This window comes from Nycticebus coucang, chromosome 9 (genome assembly GCF_027406575.1).
Source record: "Nycticebus coucang isolate mNycCou1 chromosome 9, mNycCou1.pri, whole genome shotgun sequence".
NCBI lineage: Eukaryota > Metazoa > Chordata > Mammalia > Primates > Lorisidae > Nycticebus > Nycticebus coucang.
This window is the reverse complement of record NC_069788.1, coordinates 121,043,670-121,062,013: the sequence shown is the minus strand read 5'-3', so window position 1 is coordinate 121,062,013 and position 18,344 is coordinate 121,043,670.

Genomic DNA, 18,344 nt, shown 5'->3' with positions numbered 1-18,344 from the left:
TCTCACTCTGAGGTCTGGAGGCCTGTCCCCCAGGAGTCCAGATTCTTGGGTGATTTCTCGAGGGGTGTGGATAGGGCCTAAACTGCAACTGGTCAGTGCTGACTCTGGGACACGGGAGTGAGGAGAGGACGGTCGGCTGAGAGGCAACCACACTGGAGCAGTGATGTCCCGAGGCGCAGAGCAGCAACTGTCTTTCAGAAACAATAGGGCTCACTCCCAGATATTCTGAAGCCACACCCCCTGTCTCCCTGGGAAACCAGAGGAGGCTGGGCATCTACTCAGGTGGCAACCACCACAGAACAGATCAGGGATGGAAACACAGGCCCCATGAGTAGAGGGTTTGCCTGAGGCGGTACCGGCCTGGCTGGAGCATGGGGACTAGAAACGGTGCAGAGCCGGGAAGTTCCCAGGGCGGGGCTGACTCAGAGGACCGCTTTACTGAGCGTAAGATGCACCCACCCTCAGGGGATCGTCAGCCTATAGACAAAGGAAGACAGGAGGCTAGAACTGAAAGGTAAGCAAATACAAACCTGCAGGAGCAAAGACAGGGCCTGAGGCGCAGGCTCTGGGAACTCAAAACAGCTTCTCTTCTGCAGGGGAATTTAGCAGGGACAGAAACAAATTCCCGCAAAGTTGTTCTGTCAGTAACATAAATCAGGGGCAGGGCTGGAACTGAGTGAACAACCCCCAGCCTCCATCAAGCATCCAAGGTTGTCAGGCCTCACCTCCTCTTACTAGATAGAGGCAGAGCGCAGTGGCCTGGCTGAGCAGAAATAGATTTCCTTATGATTCAGGCAGACGCAAACCCCTAGAGTATCTATTCACTACAGGCAACTGGGTCAAAGCCCTGCAGGACTATCAGTGACTGGGTGTGACAGAGATGCAAGGTGAGGAAGGAGGCATTAACCTTCCCAGACTGATCTATTTGCTGGGTGGGTCCTCCTGACTCCATGGAGCACTGGAGCAAGCCATATCAGAGTAGTCACCAGACCCCTGCAATCCAGTTGCCAGAGACCTTTTAAACTCTCCCACCTGAGACAGGTGCTGACTGAGACAATTGATTTGGACCTTTTGAACTGAGCCAATCACCCAAAGACTATTCAGGTGGTGCCCTGGGTATGTGGTTGTAGGAAGGTTTGATTTTCCTTTTCCAATTGTTGCCTGTGGGGGCGGGGTAACTTAATTGCTGGTATTTCTCCACAGCTGAGACTTCAACCCAGAGTAACTGTTTCACTAGAGTCTAACAGAAACCAGCTGAAAACAAGACAGAACCACTTAGCCCCACCACACCAAACAAGTCCCCAGTTTCTCATGCCATAGCACTGTACGGGTTCTCAACAAAGCTCCAGGGGAAAAATCAAATGGTGTAAATAATCATGGGGTGGGATCAGCAGAAAAACTCTAGTAACATGAACAACCAGAATAGATCAACCCCCCAAGGAAAGATGTAACTGAAGATCCCATTCATAAACAGCTGGCAGAGATGTCAGAAATCGAATTCAGAATTTGGATTGCAAATAAGATTAATAAAATGGAGGAAAATTTGGAATTAGAAATTCAAGCAGCAATTCAAAAGTCAGAATTAGAAATTCAAGGAGAAATTCAAAAGCGGTCTCAAGAATTTAAAGAATTTAAAGACAAAACCACCAAAGATTTTGACACACTGAAGCAAGAATTTGCAGCCCTCAAAGATCTGAAAAATACAGTAGAATCCCTCAGTAACAGAGTGGAGCAAGCAGAAGAAAGGATTTCTGACATTGAAGACAAAGCCTTTGAACGCTCACAAACTCTCAAAGAGGAAGAGAAATGGAGAGCAAAAATGGATCGTCCTCTCAGAGAGCTCTGGGATAATTTGAAGAAGGCTAATATCTGCCTCATTGGAATCCCTGAAAGTGATGAAGTGGCCTCACTAGGCACAGAGGCCCTTCTCCATGAAATTATGAAAGAGAATTTTCCGGACATGCCAAGTGATTCTGAAATTCAGATAGCAGACAGTTTCAGAACCCCAGCATGACTCAATCTGAATAAGACATCCCCCAGGCATATCATAATTAACTTCACTAAAGTTAATATGAAGGAGAAAATTCTGAAAGCACCCAGACATAAGAAATCCATTACCTATAAAGGGAAGAATATTAGAATGACTGCAGATCTCTCTGCTGAAACTTTTCAAGCTGGAAGAGGGTGATTACCGACTTTTAATCTCCTAAAGCAAAATAACTTTCACCCCCAGATCCTGTATCCAGCTAAACTGAGTTTCATTTATGATGGAGAAATTAAATACTTTAATGACATTCATATGTTGAAGAAATTTTCCATAACCAAAACAGCTCTTCAAGATATTCTCAGACCTATCCTCCATAATGACCCCAATCCTCTACCACATAAGTAAACTCACTCAGATACTTTTGATCAAACTCCAACTTCCACAGTGGTGAACAGATTAAAAATGTCCACTGGACTTTTGAAAAACTCAATACCCAAAATTTTACCAGACTTATCAATATTCTCCATTAATGGGAATGGCTTAAACTGTCCTCTAAAGAGGCACAGGTTAGCTGGCTGGATACAAAAACTCAGGCCAGATATTCACTGCATACAAGAGTCACATCTTACCTCAAACGACACATATAGACTCAGGGTGAAAGGATGGTCATCCATATTTCAGGCAAATGGTAATCAGAAGAAAGCAGGTGTTGCAATTTTATTTGCAGATATAATTGGCTTTAAACCAACAAAAGTAAGAAGGATAAGAATGGTCACTTCATATTTGTTAAGGGTAATACTCAATATGATGAGATTTCAATTATTAATATCTATGCACCCAACCAGAATGCACCTCAGTTTATAAGAGAAACTCTAACAGACGTGAACAACTTGATTTCCTCCAGCTCCATAATAGTTGGAGATTTCAACACTCCTTTGGCAGTGTTGGATAGATCCTCCAATAAGAAGCTGAGCAAAGAAATTTTAGATTTAAACCTAACCATCCAACATTTGGATTTAGCAGACATCTACAGAACATTTCATCCCAACAAAACTGAATACACATACTTCACATCAGCCCATGGAACATACTCCAAAATCGATCACATCTTAGGTCACAAGTCTAACCTCAGTAAATTTAAAGGAATAGAAATTATTCCTCGCATCTTCTCAGACCACCATGGAATAAAAGTTGAACTCAGTAACAACAGGAATCTGCATACTCATACAAAAACATAGAAGTTAAATAACCTTATGCTGAATGATAGCTGGGTCAGAGATGAGATCAAGAAGGAAATTGCCAAATTTTTGGAACAAAACGACAATGAAGACACGAATTATCAGAACCCCTGGGATACTGCAAAGGCTATTCTAAGAGGGAAATTTATAGCACTGCAAGCCTTCCTCAAGAGAACAGAAAGAGAGGAAGTTAACAACTTAATGGGACATTTCAAGCAACTGGAAAAGGAAGAACATTCCAACCTCAAACCCAGTAGAAGATAAGAAATAACCAAAATTAGAGCAGAATTAATTGAAATTGAAAACAAGAATTATACAACAGATCAATAAATCCAAAAGTTGGTTTTTTGAAAAGGTCAATAAAATAGATAGACCTTTGGCTAGCCTAACCAGGAAAAAAAGAGTAAAATCTCTAATCTCATCAATCAGAAATGACAAAGATGAATTAACAGACTCCTCAGAAATTCAAAAAATCCTTAATGAATATTACAAGAAACTTTATTCTCAGAAATATGAAAATCTGAAGGAAACTGACAGATACTTGGAAGCACGTCACCTTCCAAGACTTAGCCAGAATCAAGTGGAAATGTTGAACAGGCCCATATCAAGTTCTGAAATAGCATCAACCATACAAAATCTCCCTAGAAAGAAAATCCCCAGACCAGATGGCTTCACATCAGAATTCTACCAAACCTTTAAAGAGGAATTAGTACCTATATTACTCAACCTGTTCCAAAATGTAGAAAAAGAAGGAAGACTAACCAACATGTTCTATGAAGCAAACATCACCCTGATCCCCAAACCAGGGAGAGACCCAACAAGAAAAGAAAATTATAGGCCAATAGCACTAATGAATATAGATACAAAAATATTCAACAAGATCCTAACAAACAGAATCCAGCAACACATCAAACAAATTATACATCATGACCAAGTTGGTTTTATCCCAGGATCTCAAGGCTGGTTCAATATCCATAAATCTATAATTAAAATTCAGCACATAAACAAATTAAAAAACAAAGACCATATGATTCTCTCAATTGATACAGAAAAAGCTTTTGATTAATATCCAGCATCCCTTCATGATCAGAACACTTAAGAAAATTGGTATAGAAGGGACATTTCTTAAACTGATAGAGGCCATCTACAGCAAACCCACAGCCAATATCATATTGAATGGAGTTAAAGTGAAATCATTTCCACTCAGATCAGGAACCAGACAAGGCTTTCCATTGTCTCCACTGCTCTTTAACAACATAATGGAAGTTTTAGCCACCACAATTAGGGAAGAAAAGGCAATCAAGGGTATCCATATAGTGTCAGAAGAGATCAAACTTTCGCTCTTTGCAAATGATATGATTGTATATCTGGAAAACACCAGTGATTCTACTACAAAACTTTTAGAAGTGATCAAGGAATACAGCAGCATCTCAGGTTACAAAATCAACATTCATAAATCGGTAGCCTTTATATATACCAACAATAGTCAAGTTGAAAAAACAGTTAAGGACTCTATTTCATTCACAGTAGTGCCAAAGAAAATGAAATATTTGGGAGTTTATCTAACAAAGGACGTGAAAGATCTCCATAAAGAGAACTACGAAACTCTAAGAAAAGAAATAGCTGAAAATGTTAACAAATGGAAAAACATACCACGCTCATGGCTGGGAAGAATCAACATTGTTAAAATGTCTATACTACCCAAAGCAATATATAATTTTAATGCAATCCCTATTAAAGCTCCACTGTCATACTATAAAGATCTTGAAAAAATAATACTTCGTTTTATATGGAATCAGAAAAAACCTTGAATAGCCAAGACATTACTCAGAAATAAAAACAAAGCAGGAGGAATCACGCTACCAGACCTCAGACTATACTATAAATCGATAGTAATCAAAACAGCATGTTACTGGCACAAAAACAGAGAAGTAGATGTCTGGAACAGAATAGAGAACCAAGAGATGAATCTAGCTACTTACCATTATTTGATCTTTGACAAGCCAATTAAAAACATTCAGTGGGGGCTTGGTGCCTGTGGCTCAAGCAGCTAAGGCGCCAGCCACATACACCTAAGCTGGTGGGTTCGAATCCAGCCGGGGCCCGCCAAACAACAATGATGGCTACAACCAAAAAAAAATAGCCAGGCTGTTGTGGCGGGCACCTGTAGTGCCAGCTACTTGGGAGGCGGAGGCAGGAGAATCATTTGAGCCCAGGAGTTGGAGGTTGCTGTGAGCTGTGATGCCATAGCACTCTACCCAGGGCGACAGCTTGAGGCTCTGTCTCAAAAAAAAAAGAAACATTCAGTGGGGAAAAGATTCCCTATTTAACAAATGGTGCTGGGTGAACTGGCTGGCAACCTGTAGAAGACTGAAACTGGACACACACCTTTCACCATTAACTAAGATAGACTCTCACTGGATTAAAGATTTAAACTTAAGACATTAAACTATAAAAATACTAGAAGAGAGTGCAGGGAAAACCCTTGAAGAAATTGCTCTGGGCGAGTATTTTATGAGGAGGACCCTCAGGGCAATTGAAGCAGCTTCCAAAATACACTACTGGGACCTGATCAAACTAAAAAGCTTCTGCACAGCCAAGAACACAGTAAGTAAAGAAAGCAAACAGCCATCAGAATGGGAGAAGATATTTGCAGGTTATGTTTCCGACAAAGGTTTAATAACCAGCATTCACAGAGAACTCAAACGTATAAGCAAGAAAAGAACAAGTGATCCCATCGCAGGCTTGGCAATGGATTTGACGAGAACCTTCTCTGAAGAAGACAGGCGCACGGCCTACAGACATATGAAAAAATGTTCATCATCTTTAATCATCAGAGAAATGCAAATCAAAACTACCTTGAGATATCATTTAACTCCAGTAAGATTAGCCCATATCACAAAATCCCAAGACCAGATATATTGGAGTGGATGTGGAGAAGAGGGAACACTTCTACACTGCTGGTGGGAATGCAAATTAATACATTCCTTTTGGAAAGATGTTTGGAGAACACTTAGAGATCTAAAAATAGATCTGCCATTCAATCCTATAATTCCTCCACTAGGCATATACCCAGAAGACCAAAAATCACATCATAACAAAGATATTTGTACCAGAATGTTTATTGCAGCCCAGTTCATAATTGCTAAGTCATGGAAAAAGCCCAAGTGCCCATCGATCCACAAATGGATTAATAATTGTGGTATATGTACACCATGGAATATTATTCAGTCTTAAAGAAAGATGGAGACTTTACCTCTTTCATGTTTACATGGATGGAGCTGGAACATATTCTTCTTAGTAAAATATCTCAAGAATGGAAGAAAAAGTATCCAATGTACTCAGCCATACTATGAAACTAATTTATGGCTTTCACATGAAAGCTATAACCCAGTTATAACCTAAGAATAGGGGGAAGGGGAAAAGGGAGGGGAGGGAGGGGGGAGGTGGGTGGAGGGAGGGTGACTGGTGGGATTACACCTGCAGTGCACTTTACAAGGGTATATGTGAAACTTAGTAAATGTAGAATATAAATGTCTTAACACAATAACTAAGAAAATGCCAGGAAGGCTATGTTAACCAGTGTGTTGAAAATGTGTCAAATGGTCTATAAAACCAGTGTATGGTGCCCCATGATCGCATTAATGTATGCAGCTATGAATTAATAAAAAAATAAAATAAAATAAAAAAAGAATGGAAAAGCAAGCATCCAATGTATTCAACACTAATATAAAGCCAGTAGACGAACCAATACAGGTCCAAACAAGAGAAAAGCTCAATTTAAGTTGGGGGAGGAGGGAGAAGAGGGTGGAGGGGTGGTGTGCTCTCATCTAAATGGGCACAATGTGAGGGTATATGGCAAACCTCCTGGGTGAGGGGCACAACTACAACAGTGACCTTGCCTAGCAATTGCAAACATTATAACCTAATGATTTGTATCCTCATAATAATTGGAAATTTTTAAATATTAAAAATAATAGTAATACAGGAGTCTGAGGGGGGAGGATTGCATGAGCTTGGGAGTTTGAGGTTGCTATGAACCATGATTACCTTACTGCACTCCAGCCTATGTGACAGAGTGAGACCATGTTTCTAAAAAAAAAAAACCAACCCCCGCAAACAACAATCATAAACCTATTACATGCTAAAATAAGTAATATATTTATATTTTTTTAAATCTCATCTTTTGGGCAGCACCTGTGGCTTAGTGGGTAGGGCGCCAGCCCCATATACCGAGGGTGGCAGGTTTGAACCCGGCCCTGGCCAGCTAAACAGTAACAACTAAAAAAGCCAGGTGTTGTGGCAGGCACCTGTAGTCCCAGCTACTCAGGAGGCTGAGGCAAGAGAATCACATAAACCCAAGAGTTGAAGGTTGCTGTGAGCTGTGATGCCACGGCACTCTACCGAGGGCGACAAAATGAGACTCTGTCTCAAAAAAAAACCAAACAAAAAAAACTCATCTTTTTAGATAATTGTGAATATTCTATTTTGATACTGCACCAAAAATTAATAAATGTTTTAAAAGTCAGTTGCAATGCGCAATCCGAAAGCATTTCAATAAACTTTTCATATTCTGTTGCATTAAAATTCATTGGTTTAATATGCACTTAGAATAGATCTTTTATACATGCATGGTTTTGTGATACAATGCATTGATAGTTGGAAAATAGTGATCTTGAATTATGCAGGTATTCCAAATGTTGACACATCCCTTTATGCCATATCAGAAAAAAATCACATTTTTTAATATCACCAATTGATCACATTAGAAAAATCCTCAAGTATTGGAAAGCTATCAAGTGCCACAGTGGTAAATACAAGTTTTCCCAAATTCTAATTTTTACTTTGAAGCTCAAATTTTATCATTGGCAACAAATACCATCAGCTGTTTTCCTTGAAGTGATAGGCTGCCTCTGTTCATTTTTGAGAAAATGGCTGCCAAATACTCAGATTAAAAAAAGCATTCTTTGTCATTTATTCTTTCAAACAAAAAGAGATGTTTGATGAAAAAAGTAGCTTATTCAATTCACAACTCAAATAATTGCCTGTTTTTCCTAGCAATAACTATCATACTTAGGACACAGCAAAAGTACTTTATGCATACTTCCCATTTTGTTCAGTTTCTTAGTCCTTTCTGTGTTTCTATAACAGAATACCACAGACTGAGTAATTTACAAAGAAAAGAAATTTATTTTTTACAGTTCTGGAGCCTGGGAAGGCTAAGGTCGAGAGGCCTGTGTCTGGTAAGGGCATTCTTGCTGTGTCATCCCATGGTGGAAGACAGAAGGTCAAGAGAGCTTCACACACAAGAGAAGGAAGGAAGCCGACCTCATCCTTTTTATCAGGAACCCACTCCTACAACAATGGTATTAATCCATGCACTGGGTAGAGCCCTCATAACCTAATCTCCTCTTATAGTCCCCCCCTTCTCAAAGCTATTGCACTACGGAATTAAGTTTCTAACACATGAACTCTGGGGGAGACATTTAAAGCACAGCATACTTTTATTTTGAAAAGTGTCAATATTGGGTGGCACTTGTGGCTCAGTGAGAAGGGCACCAGCCCCATATGCCGAGGGTGGCCGGTTTGAACCTGGCCCTGGCCAAACTGCAACAAAAAAATAGCTGGGCATTGTGGCAGGTGCCTGTAGTCCCAGCTACTTGGGAGGCTGAGGCAAGAGAATCGCCTAAGCCCAAGAGCTGGAGGTTGCTGTGAGCTATGACGCCAGAGCACTCTACCAAGGGCGACAAAGACTCTGTCACTGAAAAAAAAAAAAAAAAAAAAACAGTGTCAATATTTAAAAGAATCACTAATTCTGGCTGCTTCATCATTTCATTTCATTTCTTTTCTTTTCTTTTTTTTTTTTTGCAGTTTTTGGCCGGGGCTGGGTTTAAACCCACCACCTCTGGGGCTGGTGCCCTACTCCTTTGAGCCACAGGCGCCGCCCAAGCTTTATCATTTCTTAAGTGAAACTGACATTTGTTTTTTCCTGCAAGCATGTGGCTGGGACAACTAGTACAGTTGGATTGTCCTGCCTTGATTCTTTCTAAAGAATTAAGTAGTTTTACCCACCATCAGTGCAAATGTCATCAGTAAAAAAGGCAAAAAAAACAAAACATAATGTTATTATGAAAATAGTTTTGACTTCAGGAATACCTCAGAAGTAGGGCAGAACCCTCGGGGATCGATGGATCATATTTTGAGAAGAGTTTTCATGGAGGCTTCTTACCCCAGCTTTGCCTCAGGTCAGCTCTGTCTTCTGCAAGCCTTCTCACCCAAGTGTCTTGGTTTCCTTATTTGTAACATATGCTGTTGGATCAGATGATCCCCATCATCTTATGGCCACCTTATAAATACCATAAGACGCTGAACAGTCTCGATCATTGACTTCTTAGCATTGCTTTTGCCTGTTTGCTTCTAACATGGCTCATTCTTTCAGTGTTTTGTCAGGGTGTATAGGCACACATTCTCCCTTTATCCCTTTACAAAAGGTAGGGCACAGGGGTGGACACCTGTAGTTCCAGCTACTCAGGAGGCTAAGGCTGAAGAATCACTTGAGCCCAGGAGTTTGACACCACCCTGAGCAACATAGTGAGAGCTCCTCTCTATAACAAAGTGGGGAGAAGGGCAACTGGTTCTCCCACAGAGCAAGTGTTGTATTATACATGATGAATTGAATTCTCCACCTCTACTATTTGAGGAGAAACTTGGACTTCAGAGATATGATGTTTATTTTTATTACTATTATTATTATTATTATTGTGGGCTGTTTTTGGCATCAACCTAATTTTCATTTATTTATTTATTTTAATTTTATTTTTTTCTTTTTGAGACCAAATCTCACTCTGTGCCCTTGGTAGAGTGCCGTGGTGTCCTAGCTCACAACAACCTCAAACTCTTGGGCTCAGGTGATCCCTTTGCTTCAGCCTTCCAAATAGCTGGGCCTACAGGCGCCCACCACAACACCCAGCTAGTTTTTCTACTTTTAGTAGAGACCAGGTCTTGCTCTTGCTCAGGCTGGTCTTGAACTCCAGAGCTCAGGCAATGCACCCACCTCGGCCTCCCAGAGTGCTAAGGGTACAGGCATGAGCCACCGCACCTGGCCCCAAAGATAGGATGTTTGAACACAGTGCCACTTGTTCTGAAGGGTTCTGCCAGGAGCATTTTCAGATAAGGGTGGAAGGCTCTTTGTCATGAAATCTAGCCAGGAAAATAGGGGCTAAGCCATAATAATAAAGGGAATATACATTTTTAATGAAAAGTTAAAAGGCCAGAATGGATGATTTCCTGAAGAAGTCTACATTTTTTTTTTTTGAGACAGAGTCTCACTATGTCACCCTCAGTAGAGTGCAGTGGCATCACAGCTCACAGCAATCTCAAACTCTTGGGCTTAAGAGATTCTCTTGCCTCAGCCTCCCAAGTAACTGGGACTACAGGTGCCTGCCACAACGCCCAGCTATTTTTTTTGTTGTAGTTGTCATTGTTTTTTTAGGAGGCTCGGGCCAGATTTGAACCCACCAGCCCTGGTGTACATGGCCGGCGCCTTAGCCACTGAGCTATGGGCGCCAACCCTGAAGAAGTCTACATTTTTTGTGGTGGTGTCTTACATTTGTCTTCAGAGAGAAAGGAGCCTATGTCCTCCTGCTTCTTCTTCCCACCCCCCAATTCATGTTCTGTCCCTGCAGAGCCAGCAAAATCCTAAGCTCAGGGAAAATGCAGTGTCACCAGGGTAGTGAAGAGACTGGAGATGGGACTGCACCTCCTTGGTGAAGAAATCATATGCCTGGGGAAGAGCTTAGGGCCCCTGCCCAGGAGGACATTCACATAAAATATCATGCAAAAGGCAACGCAAAGACGTCTTTGCCCATTATTAATTTTATAAAAAATAAAATTTAGGAGCCAGGCACAGTGGCTCACGCCTGCAATCTTAGCATTGTGAGAGGCCAAGGAGGGTAAATCACTGAGCTCCAGAGTTTGAGACTAGCCTGAACAAGAGCACGACCCATCTCTATTACAAATAGAAAAACTAGTTGGGGGTAGTCTGCACGTATAGTCCCAGCTACTTGGGAGGCTGAGGCAAGAGGATCACTTGAGCTCAAGACACTGAGGTTGCTGTGAACTATGATGATGCCCCAGCACTCTACCTAGGGTGACAGAGTAAAACTCTGTCTCAAAAAATAATAATAATAAAATAAATAAAATAAAATTTAGCTAAACAAAGGTACAACTCCTTTTTCACCCCACCTTCATAGAGCTTTAGAATGAGTCCTTGAGCCTTTCAATAAAATAATGGCGTAAGCCACCATCCAAAGTCCAATATGCATTTTGTCCTGAGAAGAGAGGTGAGTCGGTATGGCAGAAGCCCTTAAAACAAACCTCCACCGGAACAAATCACCAAGTTAGCAAGTTGCCTCCACAAAAGCTACTAATGCCTGGCATACCAGCTACTCAGCCAGGAAGGCACTCTCAGCTCTCCTGCTCCCACAAGCTGAGCTGAGTGTTCACCAGAGGTGCTATTTGTTCCCCACCTACATGTGCTCATTGTACACGCACTTCTCACGACACGGTTCAGTTATTGGGAAAACCCATGAAATGTAAGTACAAAAAGGGTTCTTGTGCCTATGCCTATCATCAGTTTTGATGTTGCGTGCTATGGAAAGGCTTGATGAGGACAAATCACACATAAATAATTGCTATCAAATTGATGTAGGAGCGCATGGTGAAGACTAAGGAAAAATCACAAACATCTTAGGTTGATTCTGTGCTCAGACTGCCTTGTGTCTAACTTCTCATTCTACTTTAAAGAAAGCCAAAACTGGGACTCATCGAAGATTCCAATAGGATCTAAATTCCATGGGTGGAGAGCCTTTGTGTTGTTCACTGCTGAATCTTCAGTACCTGTAATAAGTTTGGCCCTTAGTAGGAACACAGTACATATTTGTAGAATAAATGAATTGTGAAGTATAGTTAATGCAAAAAAGTTAAAGCAGAATTCTAATTGACAGATGCCAACTCCAAGAAAGTGCCTTGATCCTTCCCTAAAAAATGACGCCTAAACTTATCTGAATATGAGTATACTTTCATGGTTTCCCTCATAGACAACTTTTTTTTTTTTTTGGAGACAGTCTCACGCTGTCATCTGGATTGAGTGCATGGTATCATAGCTCACAGCAACTTCCAACTTTTGGGCTCAAGCAATCCTCTTGCCTCAGTTTTTCTATTTTTAGTAGAGGTGGGGTCTCACTTTTACTCAGACTGGTCTCTAATTACTTCGCTCAAGCAAGTCACCCACCTCAGCCTCCCAGAGTGCTGAAATTACAGGCGTGAGCCACTGCACCCAGCCTATAGACAACATTTTTAATTAACTACTGTCCTGATTACTTTGGACAGGAGGGCTTAGCCTGTACTCAGAAGCAGGGACACACTTAGTTATTTAATAGCCACTACCCACCCACCTGCTTCCCCCACTGGATTGCAAGGCCAGTAGAGGACCCCCCAGATTATGAGACCTTAATGCGGAATCCTCTGATCTCCTCTTTCCAGAAAGTAACTTGAAAAATCTGCTCTGGTTCTGAAAGGAGACTTGATAGGAGGCAGACTGCATCTCTAGGTAGAGATGGGCATAGACAGGCCAGAAGAACAAGCCATCCCTTTCAACCTTCTCTGACCCAGTAAGCTATTGTGGGGACACATGCAGGTAACAAATGCCTGCTACAAATTCAGATTATGTTTGAGATTTTCTGGACTTGGAGTCATAAGATCTGGGCTCGGGATTGTATATGCAGTTGACCCTTGAACAACATGGATTTGAACTGCATGGGGCCACTTACACATGGATTTTCTTCTGCCTCTGCCACCCATGAGACAGCAAGACCACCCCCTCCTCTTCCTCCTCCTCAGCTACTCAACATGAAGACATGAGGACGAAACCTTATGATCCACTCCCACTTAATATACAGTAAACGTATTTTCTCTCCTTTAAGAGTTTTTTTTTTGACCCAGAGACTCAAGCCGTTGCCCTGGATAGATTGCCGTGGCATCATAGCTCGCAGCAACTTCCAACTTGGGCTCAAGCGTTTTGCCTCAGCTTTTCTATTTTTAGTAGAGATGGGGTCTTGCTTTTTGCTTAGGCTGGTCTCGAACTCGTGAGCTCAAGCAATCCACCCACCTCAGCCTTCCAAAGTGCTGGGATTACAGGCGTGAGCCTAGCCTCCCTTAAGTTTTTCTTTTTTTTTTTTTCAGAGACAGAGTTTCACTTTGTTGCCCTTGGTAGAGTGCCGTGATGTCACAGCTCACAGCAGCCTCCAACTCCTGGGCTTAGGTGATTCTCTCACCTCAGCCTCCCGAGTAGCTGGGCCTACAGGTGCTCACCACAATGCCTGGCTATTTTTTGTTGCAGTTTGGCCGCGGCCATGTTCAAAGCTGCCACCTTCGGTATATGGGGCTGGCGCCCTACTCACTGAGCCACAGGTGCTGCCCAAGTTATTTTTAATGTTTTCTTTTCTCTAGCTTCCTTTTATTGCGAGAATACAGTACATAATACATATAACACAAAAAATATTTGTTAATCAACTGTTTGTTATTGGTAAGGCTTGCAATCAACAGTGGGTTATTAATTAAAATTTGGTAGAGTTAAAAGTGAATTTTTGACTATGCAGGGAGTTGGTGCCCCTCACCATGCTGTTGATAGTGTCAACTGTATTAACCTTCTGGCCTCAAGCTAATTAGCATACTTCTCTAAGCCAGAGCTTCCTAACTGGGAGGAAAGCTGTGGGTTTCAGGTATTCAATGTCCATAGTAGCCAGGCAAGGCCAAAGGCAGCCAGAACCTCTAGGTTTATTAACTCCAGCTTCATACCTTTCCCATAGTGAGAGGTAGGGGTGTGTGTGTGTGTGTGTGTGTGTGTGTGTGTGTGTGTGTGTGTGTGTGTGTGTTGCATTTCCTATGTGAGTCATGAAATGGAAAATGGTAGGAAGCATTAAGGGTTGCAGCAGTATGTCCTCAGCTGATACTGCCTGTCCTGTCTTTGACAACATGTTGTTGTGAAAATCACATGAGATATAGGCATGAAATGCCGTGAAAAGCAGGTGGCATCATGACAGACCCAGTGCCCAGGTCAGCCGGTAGCATAGGAGAGTTCAATTCCATTTCTTCAGCACTAGTTTTCTCACCAGATTCCTGAATTAGTGGGAAAAAAAGGAGCAGGGAGAATTTGGCACATGGAGGTCAAGACATTATCCTTCTTTCTTTTTTTGGCAAGAGATGGGGTCTTGCTATGTTGCCCAGGCTGATCTTAAACTCCTGAGCTCAAATGATCCCCCTCCTCAGCCTTCCAAGTTGCTGAGATTACAGGTGTTGACAACCAACCACACCTGTCAGTTATCCTTATTTCTGATAAATCTGATGTAACAATCCGTAGGCAAGTGAGCTTCCTTATACTTAATGCCAACATTAATCTAATTTACCCAGCTGGTCACATGCAACTCTAGGAAACCACAGTCATCCACTGGAATTACAGAGCAGAAAGCACACTGCCTGTGGGCAGAGAAAGAGGAGAGGAGGGGATGGGATGGGTCCCTGGATGACAAGTTTCTTCTACACTCACCAGTCAGATGCCTCACTCACCTTCACCTTTCCCAGGGAGGGAGGAAGGGCAGGAGTGTTGCACTAACAGAGCAGTGCCCGCTCTTCCCTTCACAGGGAAGAATGCACATGAGATACACCCTCTTGAGATCTGTTTTGTCTGCTGCTTCCTGGAAAACACAGGCGTGGAGGCACTGGACTTTTGCAGCACTGTTAGCAAAAGCCCCAGTGCCTGGTCACAGTCCTCCTGGGTGTGGAGAAGCAGGAAGTGGGCCCTTGCAAATCAAGCAGGCACAGCGTGGCCCTGGAGGTGGCTTTCTGACTCCTGGAAGTGGTTCAGTCCTAGAGCTGCACTTGCTGTGGTGGCTTCCTGCTAACCCAGCTTCTTGATGGTGACAAAGGTGTCAGCCTTCTGAGCAGACATTCCTGCGGGGTCTGGCTGCATATTGCAGAAGGCATGGCCTAGGACCTGCTCCTCTAGCCCATCCTCAACTTGCTAAGCACCTCATTTCCTAAATTAAATCTTCAGGTGGTGGCTGTTATCTGAAATACCAGTCGGCTGGAAGAGTATTTGATCAGTCTTAGCCTTTCCCTGAGGGCCTCCTCCTCGCCACGCCCTCTGCCCACCTGCTCAGGTTCTTTTCATTTCTATCAGGTCACATACCTGGACCTGATGTCACTGACCAAGGGAGTGCTCTCCATGTTCAGATGATACTAATCGTCAAATCACCAGTGTGGACTAATGAGCATTCCTTTTTGTTTTTTAGACTAAGTCTCACTCTGTAGCCCTAGGTAGAGTGCCATGGTGTTACAGCTCACAGCAACCTCCAACTCTTGGGCTCAAGCAATTCTCTTGTCTCAGCCTCTCGAGTACCTGGGACTACAGGAGCCCACTACCACGCTAGTTTTTTTTTGTGTGTGGTTTTTTTTTTTTTTTTTAGTAGAGACAGGTTCTTGCTCTGGCTCAGGCAATCGACCCACCTCGGCCTCCCAGGGTGCTACAATTATAGGCATGAGCCACCTGGCCGGTCTGAGCATACCATTTTTTTTTTAGACATTTTCCCACCCAGCAGCGTAGGTTCTACTAATTCTTTGTTTTGGGGTCCTGTGCATAGATCTTAAAAATCATTAATATTTAATGACAACCTTTTTTGAAGCTACCTCCCAGATTCCTGAGTTCTTCCTTTTTTTTTTTTTTTTTTTTTTGGAGACAGGGTCTTACTGTGTCACACTCGGTAGAGTGCCCTGGTGTCATATCTCACAGCAACCTCAAACTCTGGAGCTCAAGAGATTCTCTTGTCTCAGCCTCGCAAGTAACTGGGATTACAGGTGCCTACCACAATGCCCTGCTATTTTTAGAGACAGATCTTGCTCTTGCTTAGGCTGGTCTTGAACTCCTGAGCTCAGGAAATCCACCAGCCTCAGCCTCCCAAAGTGTTGGGATCACAGACACGCCCACCCTTCTCTCTTTTTTTATTTTTAGAAATGGATTCTTTCTCTGTTGCCCAGGCTGGAGTGCAGTAGTATGATCATAGGTCACTATAACCTTGAACTCTTGGGCTCAAGCGATCCTCCTACCTCAGCCTCTATTTTTTTTTTTTTAACACACAGAGTCTCAGCCAGGCGTGGTGGCTCACGCCTGTAGTCCCAGTGCTGTGGGAGGCTGAGACGGGTGGATTGTCTGAGCTCAGAGGTTCAAGACCAGTATGAGCAGCAGTGAGCCAGAGTAAGACCCCGTCTCTAACATCAAAAACAGCCAGCACCGCCAAAGGAAGAAGAAAATGAACAAAAAAGGAGTACTTCAAACAAAGAAGAATGAACAAGCAAACTGAAATTAAAAAAAAAAAAAAAAGACACAGAGTCTCACTTTATGGCCCTTGATAGAGTGCCATGGCAATTGTCTTGCCTCAGCCTCCTTAGTAGCTGGGACTACAAGCACCTGCAACAACACCTGGCTATTTTTCTTTGTTGCAGTTTTGCCGGGACCAGGTTCGAACCCACCACCCTCGCTATTTGGGGCCTGTGCCCTACTCACTGAGCCACAGGCGCCGCCCCTACCTCAGCCCCTTGAGTCACTGAGACTACAGGTGCACCACAATGACCAGCTAGTTTTATTTTTAGGTAGTGGGGGTGTCTCCCTGGTCTCCAACTTCTGGCTTTGATCTTCCTACCTGGGCCACCATGCCCAGCCAGGTTTTCCTCTGATTATAATCTCAGCCAACAACATACCTGTCAAACTAAATTGACTTAACTACTGAGTCTGGCAGTCTCAGAAGGAGCCCTGTCTTGTATGGAACATCAGCTACAAGCTATCCAAATTCATGCCTCAGAATGCAGGTAGAGAGGTCAGGTGGAACTGCTACCACCCCCCACCTCCAGCTTTTTACTTGAAGAAGAGCACAGACCAGACTTCTGGACATCCTTGAAGAAAGAAGTGTGCCCAACTTCCGCACACTCACCTGCTTTCTTTCTGGGCTAATCAGGCCTTACCTCCTTCCACAGTCTGACAGTGATGACATTTTTGAGTATTGTTGTGGGTTATAGGTTAACCTATAATTATAACCTATAATATAGGTTAAACTATATTCCCTCTTGGACATTCAGATTGAATCAGTGATTTGAGTATCCATGCAAGAATGCCTGGAGCCATAGAGTACACACCTCAGCTCACATGGTTGGTAATACACTGGAGCAGGCCGCAAACACTGTACAAACAGCTTCTTATTCATTTTTCATGCCCCAGGTCATTAAAAGAATACCTAAAATTGGGGCGGCAACTGTGGCTCAAAAAAAGAAAAAAGAAAAGAAAAGAGAATACCTAAAATTCATGTTTCTGATTTGAGTGGGTGTGATGTTTTAGTTCAGCTCGTAGCAGTCTTACACAGGTTGGGTGCAGTGGCGCACATGAGACTCTGCCTGAAAAAAAAAAAAAAAAAAGTCGTCGTCGTCTTACAGACCAACATTTCAAGTCTTTTTCTGGAGACCACAGGAAATCACTGTTCCAAGTCCAAAGAGAATTACCAGCCATGACCCCTTTAGGATCCTCTGCTCATGAGGCAAGGCCTGGATTTTTTTAATAATCACTTCCTTAACAGCTGCCTCACCTGAATTCATAAACTCATAAAGGCAGAGACTTGTTATCACTCATCTAGGTATTTGCACTTGCCCAACCCTTTTTAAATGACTAGCAAATACTAGAGGATTTAGGAAAGAACAAAGGAATGGGTGACACAGTCCAAGAGGAAGTACTTAGTACATGTCTTAGTTGGGGGACAGTTTGACGTTCATCTGCCCTCTCTACCTTGACCATGGCACTTTCCCTGCTACCTATTTTCAGCCATGCTCGGCCATTGTACCTGTTGCCATATCACAAGTAGCTTCTGATAAGATTAAAAAAACCTTTGAGGCCTTCCCATTTATAAAAATATATTCCTGTAAAAACAAGACAAAAATTCATCTTGAAGGCAAGATGGAACCTTCAAAATTCATTAAGCAAACATTAGACTTTTTCTTAGTAAGGATATCACTGTTTTTTC